This window comes from Cetorhinus maximus, chromosome 8, assembly GCF_964194155.1.
Source record: "Cetorhinus maximus chromosome 8, sCetMax3.hap1.1, whole genome shotgun sequence".
In the NCBI taxonomy this organism is placed as follows: domain Eukaryota; kingdom Metazoa; phylum Chordata; class Chondrichthyes; order Lamniformes; family Cetorhinidae; genus Cetorhinus; species Cetorhinus maximus.
This window is the reverse complement of record NC_135886.1, coordinates 46,617,621-46,638,895: the sequence shown is the minus strand read 5'-3', so window position 1 is coordinate 46,638,895 and position 21,275 is coordinate 46,617,621. Positions and strand designations below refer to the sequence as shown.

The window sequence follows — 21,275 nt, the reverse complement described above, 5'->3', positions numbered from 1 at the left end:
GTTGAGGAAATCATAAAGCTAATTTTCCAGATTTTAGAGCTAATCTTCATAAATTATCTTGTCACTGTCAATCTCTAATTCTGGCCTGGCATAGCTACTTGGACCAATGTTAATACTGGGATGGTTCGTTTTGGTGATTTGAGTGTTAAATAAGAGGTTGTTTTTGTTTGGCTCTGTTCTATTTCCAGTCATTCTGTGCAAATTGAATGGTCACAACTTATTCCCGCCATTAACTGACAGCTTGGGGCTGTGTTTTGAGGACATCTGAGTAAAATAGTCAGTGCTGAATCTCTAGATTGCATAGGGAAGGCTTCTTTCAATACCAGGTAAGTTGTGCATTAAGTTGGAGTGCGGACGCATTGTACTTTTAAAAAAAACACTTTAAATTCTATCTACACATAATACTTTTGGCGCTATGTATCTAGCAAACACAGCCCCCTGGGAGAGGACAGAATAATGCTGCATTTGTGTAGAAGCCGAATATTTATGTTAGATGTCGAAGTTTTCTCCAAAGCAATGGGCAGCCTATGTTCAGATGGGAGAGCTGCCCCATGCTATATCTCACTGGCCTGCCCCATGCCATATCTCACTGACCTACCCCACGCTATATCCCACTGACCCGCCCCATGCTATATCTCACTGACCCACCCCACGCTATATCTCACTGACCTGCCCCACGCTATATCTCACTGACCTGCCCCACGCTATATCTCACTGACCTACCCCATGCTATATCTCACTGACCTGCCCCATACTATATCTCACTGACCTGCCCCATACTATATCTCACTGACCTGCCCCATACTATATCTCACTGACCTGCCCCATGCCATATCTCACTGACCTGCCCCATGCTATATCTCACTGACCTGCCCCATGCCATATCTCACTGACCTGCCCCATGCTATATCTCACTGACCTGCCCCATGCTATATCTCACTGACCTGCCCCATGCTATATCTCACTGACCTGCCCCATGCCATCTCACTGACCTGCCCCACGCTATATCTCAAGCTGTGATAGGATGTGTTAAAATTACACTGAACAGGTTAAAACGAATATGTATTCCAGCCTTAGGGATGATATTTAATCGAGGCCGATCCCGCATCAGATCCGTGCTAAGTGCCAATGATATTGGGAGGTGCTGCATTCTACGCACAGCTTTCATTCAGAATTAAGATTGCACTACTATTGTGACAGCGAGGCCAGGCGCCATCCTATTTACGAGTTGAGGCTATAGAATTCTCATGCACCACTGGTGAGTTCCATCGCTTCATTCTGTAAATTATTCTACTTTGGTGTAACAGGGACTAGCGGAAAATAGCAATTGCGATCATTTTGGGACACATTTGGATGTTTCTCACTTTTCCATTTTCTCCTTTACTTTGATTAGTGTATACTCTCGCCAATAGATCAGTGTATACAGTGACTGGCCATTTTCCCTCATGCCCATATATCTTACCTGTCACTTTAATCGCTTCTGACTGCTGGTCTTGACCTCTCACAATTGAATGTCCCCATCATTATATTCGCCATTATTCTTATTCATTACTTGCAATCTTTAACATGAAGTGTTTTAGTTTGAGTAATCGCTCTCAGGTTCACAGTTTAGACACTACATGCTTACCGCGTACACACCGACCTCTCCCTGGAGATACTGATCTCTTGAAGTGAGAGGGCGTTTGGCCAGATTCTTCCGCAGGTTGCACATTCCGCAGGATAGACAGAGGTACTTGGATATTATTCACTGCGAATTGGTCTTTTACATCACCAGTATGCTCCCCTCTAAGTGGAAGAGCTAAAATAGCGACGCCTTGTAGCATGAGGCGAGATGGGGTTAGAAAGAACCAGCAACGCGGGCTGAAACCGAAAGATCACTGGAGCTGGTGGATTGGGTAATTAAAATTTTAATCTACATATTATTTCACAATGTTATTATACCGGGGCAGGAATGTGTTCCTTTCCATAATCATGCTTCATCTGTTCAAGTTATTAAAATAATTTTTTTAAACTCCAAAGATCATTGCAGTTTCCCTAATTTGGGGTCCTGCCAAGAACAACTGGTGTTTCCTTTCTAAAGGGAGGTTTTTTTCAATGTGTTTGTTTTTTGTGGAACAGTCACAAGATGGACCAAATGTGTAGATCGTCAACACTCTGTATTTGGGTTAGAATAATAGACGCGTGGAATTATTGACTGTGTCCACTTTGCAACGCCCAGCTTTGTGAGATGGATGGATTGCCTGCTTTGGACATTGAGAAGTATCGGCGCTATTCAGTAAAATGAGGGCAGCGTTCCGGGTAATAATTGATCCATATGGTAGAGCAACGAGAGTCCAATCCAATGTGAAGGCAACATAGTGTGCGGATGCTGGAAGTCTGAAATACAAAAAGAAACTGCTGCAGGTACTCAACAGGTCAGGCAGCATGTGTAGAGGGGCAAAATGAATGAACTTTCCTTAGAATTGAAAAAAAACCTTTTACAGATGTTGCAGGTTTTAAACAAGCGAAGAGGCAGGGAGAGGGGAGGAATGAACGGGAGGGTAAGTTTGTGACAGCATAGAAGGTAGGGATGATTAAATAACAAAAAGGATGATGAGGCAGAACAAAAGGCAATGGGGCAAGTAAAGAAAGAAGAGCCCCGAGGAGATGTTAATTGCAATAGCAAAATCATTACTGACATCTGTTGCCTAAACAAATGGGAGCAGTGGTCACAATCTAAAATTGTAAAGTCTGGAAGAATCCAACCTGTTATTGGATTACCTGTGGGCTCCTGGTGTCCGGCGTTATGCAAAAATAGGCTATTTGGTGGATCAATCTAGTCCTGTTAACTAAAAGTGATTGTTAACTGCAGTTTGACTAGAGACCTATTTTATTTGTTCTTCTATTGTTTTGGTAAATACATAGGTAGTTTTTTTTTAATTCTTAAAATATCAACTCAGACACCCCACTTCCAGGTTTGGCAACTATGTTACAGTAGGTGGTTGATCGCAGAGATGTAAATAACAATCATAATGAGCACCCTATTTTCTGATTTTAGAATGAAATGTTTTAAATAATGCGATTTGTTCGGCCAGAAAACAATGCTTTCATGCTTGAAGTAAATATGCTTTGTATAGGGTTTACACCTGGTGCTTCTCACAACCAGCTCCCGTTTGGTTTCAACCAATCTCAGTTAGAGTTTGTTTTTCCCAGCAAAATACATATAATTAAATGATTGTTGAAAATGAAGACATAAGCTGAGTGCTTCATTAATGATAATGTGTTTGTTCTAATAACACCTCTTTGGCTTTATTTCCAAATTTTATTGAGATAAATCTGACAGAAGGCTTTCTTTCGGCAGTTACACAATAATCTTCCAGGAAAGATCTGTCCATTTGGTGAATTGAAAATTATCCTATTCAGGATGGAACTGTATGGATTTTTAATGAAAAATCTATAACAGACAAGAGGAACTGTGTGTGTATCTATACTTTCAGAAGGGTGCACAAATGTTGGCTAATCTAAGCAATAATAACTTGCATTGAATAAATTATGTGTGCATTAAGTTAGTTGGGCAGGGAACTTTGTTTTGAAACACGAGGCTGGGCTCCACCATTTCTGAGTTCTTCCAATAAGGGGCCTTGGGTAGTAAGTCTACAAGAGGCCAGAGTTAAGAAGCTAAGTTTAGCAATGCAGAGAGATGGTTGTATTCGTACAACTATGGCGAGAGACTGAAAGCAAAAGGAAACATTTGAAAAGTGGGGGATTGGGGGTACAATCTGGAATATTTGTGCCACAGTTATTAAGAAGCAGTTAAGCCAACAGTTTAGAGTTTTGTCTCCAGATTGGAGAGGTTTTGGAGAGATTGCATTATGGAAAAAAAATTAACCCTAAAATTCCATTTCATTGAATCATAAAATGATACAGAATGGTTTATGGAAACAAAGGCTCACTATTTATTCCAGAAACACCGTTAAACATACTTCATATACTGTAGCTAATGCTAAGTAAAGTTGCCTTGATGTTATGTATTAAGATGGTTATATTGTCTGATGTATATAATATGCTTTTGTTAAACAAGATCATGTTTCCTTATTGTGGATCTGTGAAAGTGGCACTCAAGTAAGTTGCTTCTTGGGATTATGGCCCTTAGCCAAAAATTGTGAGTACAATTGTATATAGACTTGGAGATGAATGTGAGTGCATCATGCTAGCATGGTTGTCAGAGTTTTAATGACAAACTGAAGGAGTGAGGTTGAAGGAGGTTAGATTATTATACCAGCAATTTTAGTAACTTCCTAACTATTAAGAATATATTAATCTTTTCACTCTAATTAGTTCCATCAATCAAGTCCATGTTTGTGCTTGTTGCTGTCACTCACCTTTTATTGCTGCCACACATTTTACAGCTTCCTAAGTTCAGTTGTGTAGTTTCAAATCAAGAGCTTCACAACAAAATGAAACCTATCATTTCCCTTGCATGCAACAAGGGACAGCTTTATTGGTATGCCTTCCTTTACCAGATCGGATGTTGCCTTTCAAACATTAATGTATTTGTTTACTGTTCATTTTTCTGGTACATTGCTCATGATCCCTCTCTGGTTCAATAACCTGCTGAGAGTCACTGGTTCAGAGGTCAGCAAAAACAAACCATTTGCTTGGTACAAACTTGAAATCCAGGAAGACTATGAGGGTTTTTATCATCAAGCATGTAAAGATGGTGTTTATTGAGCTGGGTGTATTTATTTCCTCTGTGGCCCTAGGGGAATCATTTCTCTCTGCAGGTTAATGGAGAGCTGGGATTCACATTCTTTCCTCCTAGGGAATGTTTGGTTCTCACAAAATTCATTGAGTCCCAAGCTCCAAAAGCAGTGTTCTGTAAATGTCATACTGTGACAGACTTAAAGTTGAATGTATCTGTTCAACTAGACAGTTCTTCTTAGATTTTCAGCAAACACAGATAAAACAATAAAACTGGTATTATGTTCCACACATTGTTCAGATTCTCTGTGTGTGTGCTATAACTTGACATTTTTATACGGAGCATTGATATGACATAGTAAGGACTGAGTTGTAAAGAGTAGCCTCAGGCATAGAATAGAATGTATCTTAAAAATAACCAGACCCTAAGGTCCCATGACCTTGTATTCAAGGCAGCGCAAAGTGTTATAGTATATTTTTTATGAACATTAATTTATTTCTTGCAATGATGCTCATCCGTAGTTTGGAGTCTACAGCACCATAGTAATATTTAATTGCTAAAGTGGAGTCATGTTTTACCTTCAGTGTGCTGTATCTCTTAAGACTATTGTTCAGCTATTCCTTGTGATACTGAAGCTGCTCATGAACACTGGAGGTTAATTGCAGCTGTGGAGACTAAAATTGTCAGCTTCTATTCAAAATAACTATGTTTTTTGCCTGCTTTGTGTTGTGATATTTTTTCCCATTAATTTTCCCCTATTTCCCACCACACCACCACCTTCTGCTCCCTCCAGCTTTGAGAGGCTCATGACTGAGCCTTTGAATTTATTCAAGGCTGAGTTAGATGGATTCTTAATAGACAAGGGAGTCAAGTGTTAAGAGGTGGTGGGGAGCAGATCAGGAAAGTGGAATTGAGGCCACAATGAGATCAGCCATGATCATATCAAACAGCAGAGCAGGTGCAAAGTACTGAATGGCCTACTCCTGCTCTTAAGCCTGTCACAAGGCTATGCCCCTTATTTTTGAAAATATGATTTTTCAACTTTTAACTGACTGGAAATGTTGCAATTTGAAATGATATAGAAAAAAACTATTTTAAATGCAAGGCCACCCTCCAAGAGGAAGGTGAAAAACATCCTCAAGGGAGTGTGACGAGAGAGACATTTCCTATAATTCAGAGACCCATTGAAACCTGTCACTGTCTAAGGAAGAGACATTAAAATGCAAAGTGCTGAATATTGAAATAATGGCTGCCACAGACAGACCCACCCAAAACCCCTTGGAAATACACAATGGGTGAAGTATTTCAGGTCAGGCTGCAGCCACTGCAGAGAGATTGCAAGAAAGCTTTCAGCAGAGAAAAAAAGCTGAGAGCTGCTGGTCTCACCTTCTCCCCCTTTTGGACAAATGTATTACCCAGTTCAGGAGCCAATGTTACAAGAAATCTACCAGCGAACTGAGATCTCGTAATAATTGCCACACCTGACCATATCCACGAAACTAGCTAACTAAAATCGGCCACAACATTTAAAAATCTACATCTCATGGACAATCAAAGGACATTAAAAAGTACATATTCTTTTAACTTTTTTTAATTGGACTCTAACTTCCTTTATTTCTGAAACCTGTGTGTGACTTTGCATTTTTATTATTTTTGTCAGGTTTAGCGGTTCATCAATTTGCTCTTTCTTTGACTCAAGAAAACCTTGTTTGGCTCCTTTTTGCTCACAGGTAAAATAGTTAAATACATTCTGATTTGGAAAAGGCATATCCTCATGAAAAAGAAACTTAAACATTTGTTGTGACCAACCAAGGAGGTTGAATAGTGGGGAGCCAGTTCACCCCTTCTCACCTGGTTGTAACAAGTCCTCGGAATCTTTCCTATTTCCTATGACCTATAAACTAGGTTCATATTGGTGATTTTGATTCAATTGCCTAGATGCCACAATCTAAACATCATGGCCCCACAAGTTTCGGGAAATGCGAATTGCTGATAGCACGGTGAGGTCAACAGGGCATCTGAGATCTCATGTACACTGGGCCCAATGGTTTCTCCCCTTAACCAATGAAATTTAGGGATAGGAGTAAATAATGGGGAAGGATGTAGAGTGAATTAGAGTCCAATTAGATACAACAAGAGAAAAAAAGAGAGGGAAAGAAAGATTGGCTTAAGAGAGAGAAAAAAGAGTCAGGAAGGAAAAATAAGAAAAAAAAAAGTGTAAGTCTAAAAACCTTGGAGAAACAATTGATTACCTGTAACAAGTGAGATTTCACAGTTTCATTGTTCCTTTTCTGGGCCTTCAAAGCTCAGTTTTACATTTGGGCCATAAATCATTTCATTAACAGGGACCTTACAACATGAAATAAATGGCTGCGGTGAGATTCTTTTAAAATTACAATGAAAGTGCAGCAGTTTCCTGACACTTACTGTGAGGTTGACGTTGAGCTTCCGTTTGTGTGAGGTTAACAACAGAGTGGCTTTAATCACCCAGCAATTGGTAGCAATTTGCGACTCACCACTTATATCTAAAAACGATTTTTAAAACTATCCAAAACCATTTACTAGTTCCATTGATGTACAGAAGAATGTTTCTTAGTAAATTAAGTATTTTTTATATTTAAACATTTAAAAGATGCCTGTTGGTGCCATTACACCTACAAAAAGCTTAATTTTAAGAGAGTTTTCAAAAGCCTGCAAACAGGTTCAATTAGCTAATGCTAAGTTGCCTTGAGCAGGTCTTGTGACACTGTGGGTAGCATTCCTGCCTCTGAGCCAGAAGCTCCAGCTTCGAGTCCCACCTGAGGACTTGATGGCCCAAGAAGGTGTGTTCATAACATGGCTAACTAGGCTGAGTATCAACCTACAAATCCTGCCAACACACACCAATGGCAGGGAGTAAGAGCAGGGGAGATTCTTGGCCAGCCATGTAATGGAAACAACATTGGAGGCTCCACCATCACTATCCACAGCTCCAGATTGCAACATGTATGTAAAAGCGTATGTTGCCACAGCAACTCGGACTGCCTGAGTGAACTGTCACACATCACCATCACATTACCTTGATTAATTCGCTCTGGGGTTGTAGATAGGGCTGTCTTAAGCATGATTTTTTTTAAAGCTGTGCAGAAGATCGTGGAAGCAAGGATTTGCCATGACCATAACTTAAAATTGAAATTCCTCCATCTTTTATACTGCTTTAGTGGATTTTAGCCAAATTGCCCTGGGATAAACCAATAAAACTCTACCCTTTGTACGTATTTACAGACATACGTACTTATTTGAAGTTATACTGGGATGTTTTGCCCTGTGAATATAGTTTTGGGTCTTGACATGTTTCCTATATGTGCAGGGCAGTTGATCTGACATTACATATCAACTGATGCTGAGCTGGGTGTTTTTGTGTGTGGAAAATACATTTAATAAGGTTTAATTCCTAAAATCTCCCATTTCATTCAATGTTCTTCTTTGATAACTTTGTGAACATAAATTTGGATATAGATGGACTAAATTGGTCTCTTTTATCCTCTCCTTTTTTACCTTGATCTGTTTTGCTGATTTGTGTAAATTAATGCAATTAGCTTGTAAGATTGGCAAGATAGTTGTGAAGGACTCTGAGGGTAGATTAGATAGAGCAGGTGTTTACATTTGGCCTTTGGAACATGTATTTTAGTATTGAGACATGCAGACTCTAACTTTGTTGCTCTCTTCCATAATAGCTTTGCAATTAAAGTGCAGTAGAAAGGCCTAAAGAGGTTGCGGTGGAAAACCTTCTAACATGATGGATGTGAAGTTGGAAGAAGATTTTCTCTGACTGTATTGCCCCAATCTCAACTTGGCAAGAGTATCAGTAGTATCACTTATATAATTGTAAATTTGTTGCTTTAAATCCATTTACAATCTTGTTGGAAATAGCAAACATAGGAAATTTTTCTGAAATATTTATAATGTAGCTAACACAGTGATCAGATCGAATCTTCACTTAACGTTGCCAAAGTTAGTAAATTGCACCATGGATAATATTCCTCCAATGAATGATTGAGGCTTAGTGAAAGATTGATGGGAGAAAGGGAATGATTTTATGACCCAGCACCAACGAATAGAATTTATATGCGTTGCACAATCATTGTTATTGTAAACCGCCTGATTGTACATGTACTGGAAACATAGGGCATGATTGTACTACCTTATTCCCTACTGAAACGATGGCACCATTTTTGCATCTAGAACCCGGCTCCCTGTACACTATGTCCAGCTGTTGTTCTTTAACAGGACAAACCAATCTTGCCTCCAGGCCCCCTAACCAATTAGGGAGGGCAGGTGAGGTGACGCGTCCATTTTGCCAGAGGAAGGGTTTCTAATTAAAGGGACATCGCATACATCAGCAAAGCTCACCAGCACTTGAGCTTGCAGCCCCCAGGGGCTTTCATTCTCACCTGGAAGCCCTGCTACAGGATCTGAGGGGCTGTAGTGAGGAGAGCTCTCCCAAGGATGGGGGGAAGAGGGTGACTTCTCCAGCCAAGTAGGCATAGGAGTGTGCTTCCTTCAACCTGGAGACAGTGTATCAAAAGGATCCAGGACGTTGGGAAGAGTCAAGTGGCATAACACTTCCAGGTGCCAAGCTCCACACTCCGACTTGCCCAGCACCCATCTGCACAGCAACACACCAAAACAACACACCTTGCACCTCCAATGATTCCTCTCCCTGCAGGCACCTCACATCACAAACTCTCTGACCAACATTCACCCTCACCCTCATCCTATTGCCCTCTTGCACCAATGCCTCATAGCCACTCTCTGTCAATTTTGTCCTCCCCTCCTCCCCACACAAGCTATTATGACCACTCACAGCTCCCTGCTTTTTCTCCTTGCAGGAGAAAAGAGCGCACAATTTGGTGAGAGGCAGACACTCAGAGGTGGACAGGAGGGGGATGTGGTTGGCCCTCTAGGGACAGGGACCTTGTTGAGCGCTGGCATTGCATGCCCTCTGGGAAGGGAGTTTTGTGCCAGGAGGCTGCAGATATCAGCAATGACCTCCCCGGGAGCCTGAGCATCCCGAGGCAGTGGTGCTCTGACATGTCGAGAGAGCTGATCCTCTGCCTGTATTTCCTGTTTTGGTGTCTTACCTCCTTCCAGCTGGATCTCAGGGTCATCCTCTCTGTCTTCTGGAGAGACAGGGAAGAAGTAGAATTGATGAGAAGACAACTGTTCCTGCTGCTGTGGGCAGTGGTGTGGCTTCAGCTCTTGGCCCTCATCATAAAATTCAAGGTGGATCTGCATAAATGGATGCCCTGCCATGTTGAAAGCTGGATGCAGGAAAGTGAAGCTGAAGGTGAGTGAAATTCTAGACAGGTGAAGTGCCTCCCAAGAAGTTGCCTATCACCTGTCCAGCAGTGAAAACATCCTCTGAAAGAAGAAGTGCTTTGAACAGCAGGCTCTCAATGTCCATGGCTGGAGCTTTTCAGTGTAACTTTTACAGTTTGTGAGTTTCCTTAAAGAAGTTCTTCCCGCTATGTGCTCCCCTTGGTGACCCGGTGAATTACTGACAAGTCAGGAAACAGGTACAGTGGCTGGAGAGTGAAGGATTCAATGTTAAAGTAGCAAATAGATGATTTTTTTTTTAACAACCTCAACCACTTATTAATTACTAAACCGAAAGATCCTTAGACCCCAGGGAAAACTGGTAGAGGATGGGATCAGGTTGGAAACACAATCCAATGTCACTTTCTGGGACCTGCTTATCCTGCTCATCCCAAACCCACCTCCTGATACAGGGAACAATTCTGGGGAAATCCTGCCCATATTTTCCAATTTGGCAGTAAAAACTGAAGTTAATTGAACAATTTCATGTATTTCTGTGGTGTCATTGGAACATTTAAAAAACATGTATGTTGTGATGAATTACCTTGTAACCCTAAGTGTTACCTCTATCCACATCGCAATGAGCCTCACTTGCTCCTGCTGTGATTTTCTGTGGTGGGTAAAAGCTGTTACTCAAATCCACACCTCCTTGATCTTCTTTCTCTGCTGTAATGTCCTCCAGCCCCCAGTGCCCCTAGATTTTTGCGCTCCTCAAATTCTAGCTGCTTGCACACCCGCTGTTTCCAATGTTTCACCATTGTCAGTTGTGCTTTCTACATTAGCGCACAAAAGTTCATGGTTAAGATACATTGGGGTTTTTGGTGTTCATCAAGCGGCACGTATGAGATTGATTTTGTGTAAAGAATCTGGTAACAATCCTGGTAATCCAATGTCATTAAAAAAAAACATCTTCAGTCACTGTGGAGCAGTCATATTATTTATGAGAGATGGAATTGTGGATGGGCTGCAGTCTCTGCCTATTAGTCTGATTTTGATTTAAACCAAGCTCAGGGAACAAAAAGCTTCCGGAAGTAAAGTGAGAATTTTTAAAATTCTTTCATGGGATGTAAGCGTCGGCTGGCAAGACCATCCCTAATTGCCTTTGAGAAGGTGGTGGTGAATGGCCTTCTTGAACCTCTGTAGTCCATGTGGTGTAGGTACATGCTGTTAGGAATGGAGTTCCAATTTTTTGACCCACTGACCGTGAAGACTTTTCTGATGCCTTGGTCGATGCTGGGTGGTCTGCTGGTTTTATTCTTTTTGAACTTTCCTTTAGCAATTCAAAGCAACTGAGTGGCTTGCTCAGCCATTTCAGAGGGAAGGTAAAAGTCAACCATATCGCTGTGGGTCTGGAGTCATATATGGCCTACAACAGGTAAGGACGGCACATTTCCTTCCCTAAATGATATTGGTGAAGCAGATGGGTTTTTACGACAATCCAGTAGATTCATGGTCATAATTACTGAGACTAATTTTTTTTCCAGGTTTATTAATTTATTTCCCCAGCCTCCAAGGCGAAATTTGAACCCACATCTCCGGAGCATTGGCCCAGGCCTGTGGATTACTAGTTCTATTACTAGGACATTATCACTATGCTACCATCTCCTCATGTGCTGCTAACTATTGGAGAAAAATATTCACAAAAGAGCAGAACAAGCGTCTCCTTACAACTGACCCTGATTCTTCCTCTTTAAATGTTGGGAGGCTTATTGGATTTTGTCGCATTCTCGATGTGGAGGATTTAAGATTATTTAACACCAATTGGGCTGATATCTACCAGATTTATTATTTATGTTCCAGCCTGCACTTAGCAGAGAAGTGGCTTTATAATAATCAAGTTCCCTTAATAAATCCTCACAGACCCATTCAGTATGTGTCACCACTTAGCTATTAAAAATAAAGTTCTGACTCTGTAATAAGTAAAAGAAATATGTGTTAATTGCTTGTGGAATGCAATCAGTACACTCTAGTAAGTGAAGTTATTGTCTGTTTACCGTATGTATGTATTTCAAAATTACATTGTATTAGTCACAAAAGCCTCGAGTAATTCAGTTTAGACACAATGGGGGCTTAAATTGAATAGCCCCGAAAACAGGTGTGGGTATCGAGATGTACTATTAACCCCTGTGCTTTTATTTTGATACAAGCGGCATGCCATCTTCATGCTGCCTGCTCATTTTGAATGATCTCTGCATTCAGCCAGCACTGCATTGGCTAGATGCCTCAGCAGTGGGCCAAGATCATGAACGACTAGCATCAACGAAAGCTAACTTGCAGTGCTTAAAGTTAGCCTGCTCTTAAAATGGAGGTGCTTTGTGGATGGAGCAGGTGCTGGAAGTTGTGATTTTAGAGAATGTGATACTGGAAAAGAGTGAGGAATGCCACAACAGGGGAGAACATGTGTTCCAACATTTTTGGATGCTGCACTGGAATCCTTGGTGGAGGAGGTCGAAGGAGGAGAAAAGTTCTGTATTCGCAATCATAAAGGAGGCAGGCCCTCCAGTCACATAGTCAGAAGGCAGATAGCCTATTTTGGAGCCGATAGACATGTAAGTCTATACCAGAAGTCAAGCCCCAAGGAACTGCCTGGAGTGTCATTAGAAGTGATCTCACACAAGTGGTCAATACCAGTGAATGCATCTTCAAATGCCATATCCTCGCAACTGCAACACTAGCTTACACTCAGCATTCACTTACCAACAATCCCTATCAAACAAGTATCATACCTAACATTCATGTGCATCACCTCACCCTCATATAATTAGCACGGCTACAAGCCTTACACCCACATCTCACACCTTGCTGACACCGCCAGCTATTCAACCATGACAGACCCATCGCCCAAATAGATCACACAATGTTCACGGACACATTTTTCTCTTTTTTTCAGGACAAGGTGGTGCACAACCATAGGTAGTAGGTGCTAACTGGAAGGGGCAGGCTGGAGGACACGGTGCTGGCCATTATTAGGACAATGATTGTTGAGGCAATGGCCAGTGGCGGGGTGAAATTATGGATGATGACAGTATCCTCATACCTAATCCTCCTTCTCACTTTCCCCTCATCCCACACCCTTCTCATTTATAAGGTGTAGATGGTGTAAACATACATTTCTTACTTTCCGCTTCTACTGCCACCCCCCGCACCCCCCCACCACTTCCCCCATTCCTGCACCATCATTTTATGCCTCTTCCATCCGGATGCTCAATAGGTGCAACCTGGCCAGGCACTGGAGTAAGACCAAGAAGAGAACGTTGATAAAACACAACACTCTCACTTGATTTCACACTTATACACACCAACACACAAACCAAATTAATCACCTTATGCATTTTCTATCATTCAATTCTTTTTGAATGTATAATGATAAAAGCAGCTGATGCAGAGTTAATTCCATTCTGTGTCACTGACCCAAATCTATCCCTGCCCTGCAATTGAGCTCCACATTTCTTTCCACTTCAAGACTCAATGTCTCCAATGCTCTCTTTATGTCCGCTCTGCAAAAAACATCAACTCATCCTCAAATCTGTCTCTAACACCCAGGATGAGTGTTTTACAGTGACAATGCCAAATTCTGTTTCTTTTACACCAGGTTATTAGTTTTGAGGAATCGTATCATTGTCTTTTTCTATGGGGATGAAGTGCAGGGCTGATTTTAACAGCCTTCTCCCTGCAAGATCAGGGCAGGTACTGCTGGGAAGTGCTTCTGTTTTTATGTTTATATGTACTTCCACCTTAAATTCCAGTGTGCATCCACTGATCCACTCTTTTTATTTCCTTTTCCTTCATTCCGCCATCAGCAAAAGAAAGAAAAAAGAAACTTATGGTTATGGTTGCCTTTTGCAACTTCACGAGGATCCAAAACACTCCAGAGCCAATGGAACACTTTTGAAGCATAGTCACAGTTTTAATGTAGAGAAACAGGAAAGTTAATTTGCGCACTGTGACTCCCACAAACGGCAATGAGATAATTGACCAAATAATCTTTTTTCAGTGATGTTAGTTGAGGGATAAATATTGGCCAGGACAACAGGGGAGGAATCCTCTGTTCTTCTTTGAATAGTACCGTATGATTTTTTATGTTCACTAGAGAAGGCAAATTTGCACCTTTTCCGATTTCAGTTTCAAACAATATTACCACTTTCTCTTTCCCAGACTGTATTCACAGAAAGATAGTGTGTACTTATTTATGGTGTATTTATCATTCCCTGATTAATTCACCATCATAAATGGTTTGTTCTATCTATTACTTGTCTTGTTTCATTACCTTCTCGTAAAGGGCTTTAGTTGGCTGCGTAAGAAAGCTTATAAATAAACTTTGAGATACATTCTGTTCATGTATACTTGCATATCACATGTAAGTGTAGAAATATGTGAATGCTTTTATGACCAGGCTGTGCAGAGGTTAAGCTGGATAATATAACAAATGAGTACACCCCGTATGGTAGTCATGACCAAACGTATATATGGTGGCCAAATTTCAGCTAGCTTGTATTAAAGATCTTCATCTGCTTCATGCACATGTAGCTCCCTCTTTGTGAGTGTTATCTCCCTATATCCAATGATGGCTCATCTCACCCCATTAAAAGCAGAGGGGTTGTTGTTTAGGCTTCCACCAATAATAATGACCATGACTGACACCTTAATGCTGATAATTTGAGTACCTCCCCCAAGAATGTCATCAATCCCTGTGTCAGTTGTGATTTTCTGGGCAATGTAAAGTATAATTTGCTTAGCATGTTGGACGTGCTTAGTGATGTGCTTACTATTGCTTGGGAATTAAGCTTTGTGATATTATTGTATAAACATTTGATGTATTTGTATTGTGTGGTTGGCCACTGCTTCAACTGTTTATTTTAAATGAGTTGACATTGCCATCAAAATAATGAAGGTGTTCTATATGACTGTGTTATGCTATGTGATGTTGGGGCATGAATGCTTAATTTCCAGGTTTGAATCAGTTGATTTAATCTATAACATGAAGCAAATTATACAGGATCTATGTAGTGCAGCTAGAGCAAGTTGCCTATCATCTCAGGGGTTGGGTTACAATCCAGCTCAGACAGCTGAGAATAAAGTCTCTTCTGTCTGCTTGACTAATGAGCCTAGGCAGGCTCCATCCAATTCCTTGTAAACATCATTCCCACAGACTGAAAAGCATCTATTATTGGCTACTAACTTGCTGCTAAATTCTGTTGCTTCGGACACTGATATTTAGCTGGTGTGGGAAATAAAAGTATGGCAGTGCAGCAGCAGATGTCAATGTGGATTTGGGGGTTTAGGTGGGGTGCAGGCAGAGAGCAGAGGGAGTCTTACTACACACGTGCCTTTACTACAGATGACCTGGAAATGTTGGATGTCGCCACTGGGATATAAAGCGGTGAAATGCTTTCAGCCTTCACAGAAAGGGGCATGCGGACAAAAGACTATGGCCAGGATTTTCCCCTTGGCGATTTGGGGGCGTGGCCCGGTCGCCGAGGGGAAAATTATGCGGGATGACATTGGGAGGAACCCCTGACGTCATCTCGGGCCATTTAAATTTTCAGGAAGGCGGGCGGACAGCGAAATCAGCTGTCCGTCCGCCGACCTGTCAATGGCCAATTAAGGCCATTGACAGGCTAATTAACCTTGTTAAAGACCCTGCCTGTCCAAGCTTAAGGCTGGCGGGCAGGCCAGGGGCCCCAGCGGGCTCCAGATTATTCATGAAACTTCATCCACTGGCGGGATGAAGTTTCATGTCCGTTTTTTAAAAATGTAATAAACTTTATGTGTTTCTTATTAACATGTCCCATTTCGTGTGACATTGTCACATGAGGGGGACATGTTAATAATTTTATTATTTCTCTATTTTTTTACTTTTCTTACCTGTCAGTAAACTCCCTGAGACAGCACTTTGCCTCAAGGAGCAGTGCGCTCTTTCACACGCATGTGTGAAAGAGCACACTTTGACAGATGGGGAATCCCTCCTACCCCCGCACAGGAAGCGCATAGCACTTCCTGTCGGGAAGGCCGCTTTTAAGGCCCACCCACTCAAAATGGCAGCCGGCCCCGTTTTGGCGGCGGAGTTCGGCTGCCCGCTCGCCGCTGAGCCAGTGGGGCCCGCCCACCATCCGAGGGCAAAATTCCGCCCTATGGCCAGGATTTTCCCTGAAATCAGCAAAGTCTGATATCGAGCGGGGAAATTGGTGTTTGACTCGCCAACGGCAATGGTAGAATTTCACCCCGTATCATGTGGAACATTGTTAAAAAAAACATCAAATGCATGGATTTTATATTAGATCACTGGCCTTGGTTTCACCTGCCCCTCCGTGACCTCAGGCCTTCAGTAAACTGGCTGCCATATTCAAAGGGCACCCTGCACGGAGTTAGCACTTTTCAAGGGATAAGAAGCTGCTGGGAACCGATGGTTGCCAAAGCCAGGAAACATTGCTGTTTCCAAATTTAGCGACGCCCCCCTCAAATGCCTGCTAGACGTAGTGGAAGACTGCCTCCATGTCCTCTACTTGTGCTCTGGCCGAAGATCAGCAAGCAAGGTTACCAATCCAGCATGGGAGACAGCGGCAGCGGTGGTCAGCAACAACAGACCCCTCCAAAAGAGTACAGCCACCCAGTGCCGCAAGAGGATGAATGATCTCCTCCGTTCCACCAGGGTAAGTCACTCTTCTCATCACTCTCAACTCACACACTCACAAACCCATCACACATCCACAGGACCCTCACTCACTGCCAGTTCAAGTGACATCACCACTCAGTCTGTCACAAACACCTTCATCTGCCTTGCAGATCATGTCTTCATCTCATCTGTGGCACCACTCACTGCCCACACATGCCAGGCATCCTTCTCATCCGACCTGGCAGGTGTCCTGCTTTCACTCTCTCCATCTGTCTTCCTGCAGGACAAGCTGGCACACGACAAAAGGGAGAGGTAGCAGATTGGTGGAGGAATGCCTGAAATCAAAGTCCTGACAGACTTTGAAAACAGAGCCATCCAGCTGGCCGGCGATGATCTGGACTGTTCCTGTGCTGATGGTGAGGTTGGCGGTGCTCAACCAAGTGAGGATCCTGCACTGCAACATCTATCAGACAACCATGCTGTGAGTGAGTTCCCCTGTTCTATGGTCCCCTGCCATGCACTAATTATCTCTCCTTGCTTTCGCAGGCATATCTGGGAAGCAGCCAAGGGGGTCCATCACCCAGGTACTCGACTCCAGCCCCAAGGACACCATGGAAGAGGAATCCACAGACACCGACTTTGAAGACCCATCACAGCGCTCACCCACACCCTCCACCAGCACAGAAACACACTCCTCGGCAAGACCTAGTTTTAGAGTAACCTTGGGATCACAATCTGGTGAGCGCATCACACTGTCTGATCCACAGCAGGCAAAGGCGGGGGCATCCCAGGGTGCTGGCACTCAGAGAACTGCTGGGGTCAGGAATCTGCTGAGTCCAAGTCAGATGAGGAACCTCTGGACTCAGTCATGTCACAGTTGCTGGAGCTGCAAAGACAAACTCAGGAACATCAGGAAGGGATGTCCGCTGCACCCCTCAGATTGTACTCCTCCATCTGCCTTCAGTCCCAGGCATGTCAATGCACCGAGGTCAACACTGGTGGGGTAGCGGCCACCGTGGAGACTTTTGTCCAAGATAACGACCCTGCACTGCTGCTGGAGCTGCACTCCATCACTGAGGCACTTGCTGACATCCATCAGTGTCAAGGCAAGAGGGAGGTGCCGCATCTTGAGCTCACTCCAGCTGCCTCTTCTCCTAAAGGAGTCAGCCAGTGGCCTGTGGGCACATATAGGGAGCAGGGTCAGCAGCTGCACACACCGGGGCTGTCCACCCAGGTGACTCTGGGAGTGACCAGCCCATCCGAATCCCCTCTTCCTGTGACTCCAGCATCTCCGGCTCTGCAGGCCGAGGAGGGTGGCACTGCCACACAGCCAGACCCCGAAAGCAGGCCGGGTCCTTCCCGGTCTCAGCTTGCCAAGGTCATCACAGACAGGGCATAGCAGGCCGCCTCCACCTCTGCTGTAGATGTTGGCAATGCACAAAGACATAGTGGCAGGGTTAGAAAGGTCAAGAAGATGTAATTGCACAACATGGGCATGGGTGTTAATCACTTGCACGTATCATTTCCCATTATAAATACACTCCCAAGTATGTCTCTTTGTTTATGGCTCCTTGTTATGATGGGCAGAGTTCATTCAGTCACTCAGATGTGAAACCCTGCTTCCTGCACAAGATGAAGGCCAGTGTCACAATCCAGGGCCTTTCCCCTGTACAATGTGTAACCTTCCACGTATAGCAATTGTCCAGCATCAAAGTCACTCTCCAAATCAGTGATGTGTGCACCTCCATGTGGCTTATGTTTGCTGCAAGAATCTTGTATCCAGGCGTCACTGGGTTCAGTGATGTTCTCTGTGTGCTCTCAGCACCTTAGAAGCAGGACTACCCCCCACCATCTCGACACCATTCCTGACAGGTGAAGGTGCGGTGCTGAAGGGAACAGGTGATGAAGCCTGCCAAAGAATCAAGTTGTCCTAAAAGCCCATGTGGCAGCTGTTTCTCAGTAGCATCTGACCCTCTTCACAGAGTGTATATGCGCTGCCCTCAGCCAGACGGGTGTCAGACATTTCCAGATGCAACGTGAAGATGTCAGAAGAGTCATCATCTTCCTGGAATCTTTTGGCAATGAGGGCCTCATTACTACGCCTGCCCCATTTGGCCAGTGCAATGGCCTCATCGCCTACACCCTTGCCTTCCAGGACCTCATCACCCTCATGCCCTTCGACTTCCTCCTCATTGGACGGTACATGCAGCTCTTGCATCTCCTCATCATCCAGGTCCTCCCATCTCTGCATTGTCAGGTTGTGTAGTGTGTAGCAAGCCACGATGATGCGTGACACCCTCTGGTGAGTGTACTGGAGTGCTCCCCTAGATGTGTCCAGACACCAGATTCTCATTTTCAGTATCCCAATGGTGTCCTCAGCCAAACACCGGTTTGCAGCATGAGCCTCATTGCACCTTCTCTCAGCAGCACTCTGAGGCAGCTGCACAGACGTCATCAACCACGTCCTCTGTGGGTAGACCTTGTCCCTGAGGAGCCAGCCCTGCAGCCTCTGTAGACCCTGGAGGATGTCAGGGATCTGAGACCTGCTGATGATGTAGGAGTCGTGGACACTTCTGGGGTATCTTGCACAAATTTGCATGATCCATTTGTTATGGCCGCAGACCAGCTGAACATTGAGAGAGCGGAAGGCTTTGCAATCCTTTACTGGACTGCCTTTGCCAGGAAGATTTAAGACCAACATGGGTACAGTCAACGGCACCCTGCAACTGTGAGAATCCAGAAATCTCAGCAAATCCCAGCGCTCTTGCTTCCTGGCTTGCCTGATCCCTGTCAAAATTGGTAAAGCTGTGCGCCTTGGCAAAAATGGCATCCATGGCCTCCAGGAAACATTTGTGGGTGGAGGCTTGCGAAATCCCACAAGGGTCTCCAGTGGAGCACTGAAAGGAACCACTGCTGTAGAAATTGAACGTGGTAGTAACTTTAACTGCCACTGGCAATGGAGTCCCTGTGGTACCGAATCCTGCAGAAAGTGGCATATGTGAGTAATCAGTTCCCTGGACATGCGCAGGCATCGGCGACACTGGTTCTCACTCATCTGCAGGTAGAACATGCGCCATCTGTAGACCCTGGGTCTAGTGATGCACCTATGAGCGACAGCTCTGTGGGGTTCATCCTCTGTTTGAGGAGGAGGCCCTGCTGCCGTTGAGCCTTCAGGGTTCGGCTCCTCCATTTGGTGAGCCAGGGGCCTCCATCGCATTCTTCTCCTTCTTCTCTCCTGCCTATAAGCAAAAAGGCAGACAGTGAGATCACCAGATTCCATGTTCTTGATGATCTCCTGACTGCAGTTTCAAAGAGAGAGACGCAAGGGTCAGCAATTATCTCCTAAGGGCCACTCTTGGTCAAGTCATTGCCTGCGGCTGCCTCTCCAGGCTCCTTTACGCATGCTGGAGAGTCCAGGCCATCATATGGATGCCCATTGTTTAGTGCACATGATAGTTGACCAAACCCACACCCACCACCGCCCCACACTACATGACCGAGTGGCGACAGCTTCAGCCGCTTGACTACATCCAGAACTCTCATCTCAACTGCAGGCATTTTCCTAAGCTGCACTCCAAGGCTTTGTGGTTTGCTTGGGCTATGAGGGTGAGACTATAATGTTGACTTAAACATAATGCAAAGGGTGAGGAGCACACCCTCTGTCAGTGTTCCATGGCCACCTTTCCCTAGGGGAATCCTCAAGCTCACCCAGTCACCCAATGGTTCTGCAGCACCTCACCACTCATTCGAGTTTGAAGTTTGCGTGCGAGAAGTTAAAAGTAGAGGAGCAATCATTGGCACTGAGGAATTAATGCTGCTTAAGTGGGCACGGTTGCTTGACTAGCCTGGCTCCAAGCATGTCAATTGAGCTCAAGTGAGACGGTCTCAGCTGCAGAAGGGTGCTTATCTTTGACATGTTCTTCCATTTGCCTGGCCGTTTTCTTTCCATCCCTGACCCCCGCAACCCCCGCCACCCCCAGTATGTGTTAGTGTGCAACCTTTAGCCTGTGCTGCCATGAGCCCCCATTGCACTGTAAGCCTTGCACTAAGATTCCCTTCTCTCCCTTCTCCCCCGCACTATAGCCCTTGTGCCGAGATTCCCTTCTCTCCCGCACTGTAGCCCTTGTCCTGAGGCTCCCTTCTCTCCCGCACTGTAACCCATGTCCCGAGGTTCCCTTCTCTCCCGCACTATAGTCCTACTCCAGAGGCTCCCTTCTCTCCCGCACTGTAGCCCATGTCCCAAGGCTCCCTTCTCTCCCGCACTGTAACCCATGTCCCGAGGTTCCCTTCTCTCCCGCACTGTAGTCCTTGTCCGGAGGCTCCCTCTCTCCCCCACTGTAGCCCTTGTCCGGAGGCTCCCTCTCTCTCGCACTGTTACCCTTGCCCCAAGATTCCCTTCTCTCCCGCACTGTAGCACTTGCCCAGCACCACAAGCCAGCCACGAAGAAGTCGCTGCAGAGACTTGCCTGTGATCACTGCACACCCCCACCCCACCAGATCCAAGAGTGTGATTCCAGAAGGCTGTGTTGCCTGCCCAGTGCCAGGGTTCGGGATATCTGCTCAGGGCTGGAGAGGAACTCGCAGTGGGAGGGGGAGGATCCATTGGTCATGGTCCATGTAGGT

At 44.4% G+C, this 21,275-nt stretch overlaps 1 protein-coding gene across 1 annotated transcript in view; it reads left to right on the top strand.

Moving 5' to 3' along the window:
* The first annotated feature begins 1,819 nt into the window (after window positions 1–1,819).
* The window catches only part of LOC144683601 (synaptotagmin-6-like), a 335,350-nt gene continuing 315,894 nt past the window's right edge, over window positions 1,820–21,275 (top strand). The window contains exon 1 of the mRNA XM_078546785.1: window positions 1,820–1,895. The gene's annotated coding sequence lies outside the window, so the exon portion shown is untranslated. The remainder of the gene's footprint in view (window positions 1,896–21,275) is intronic.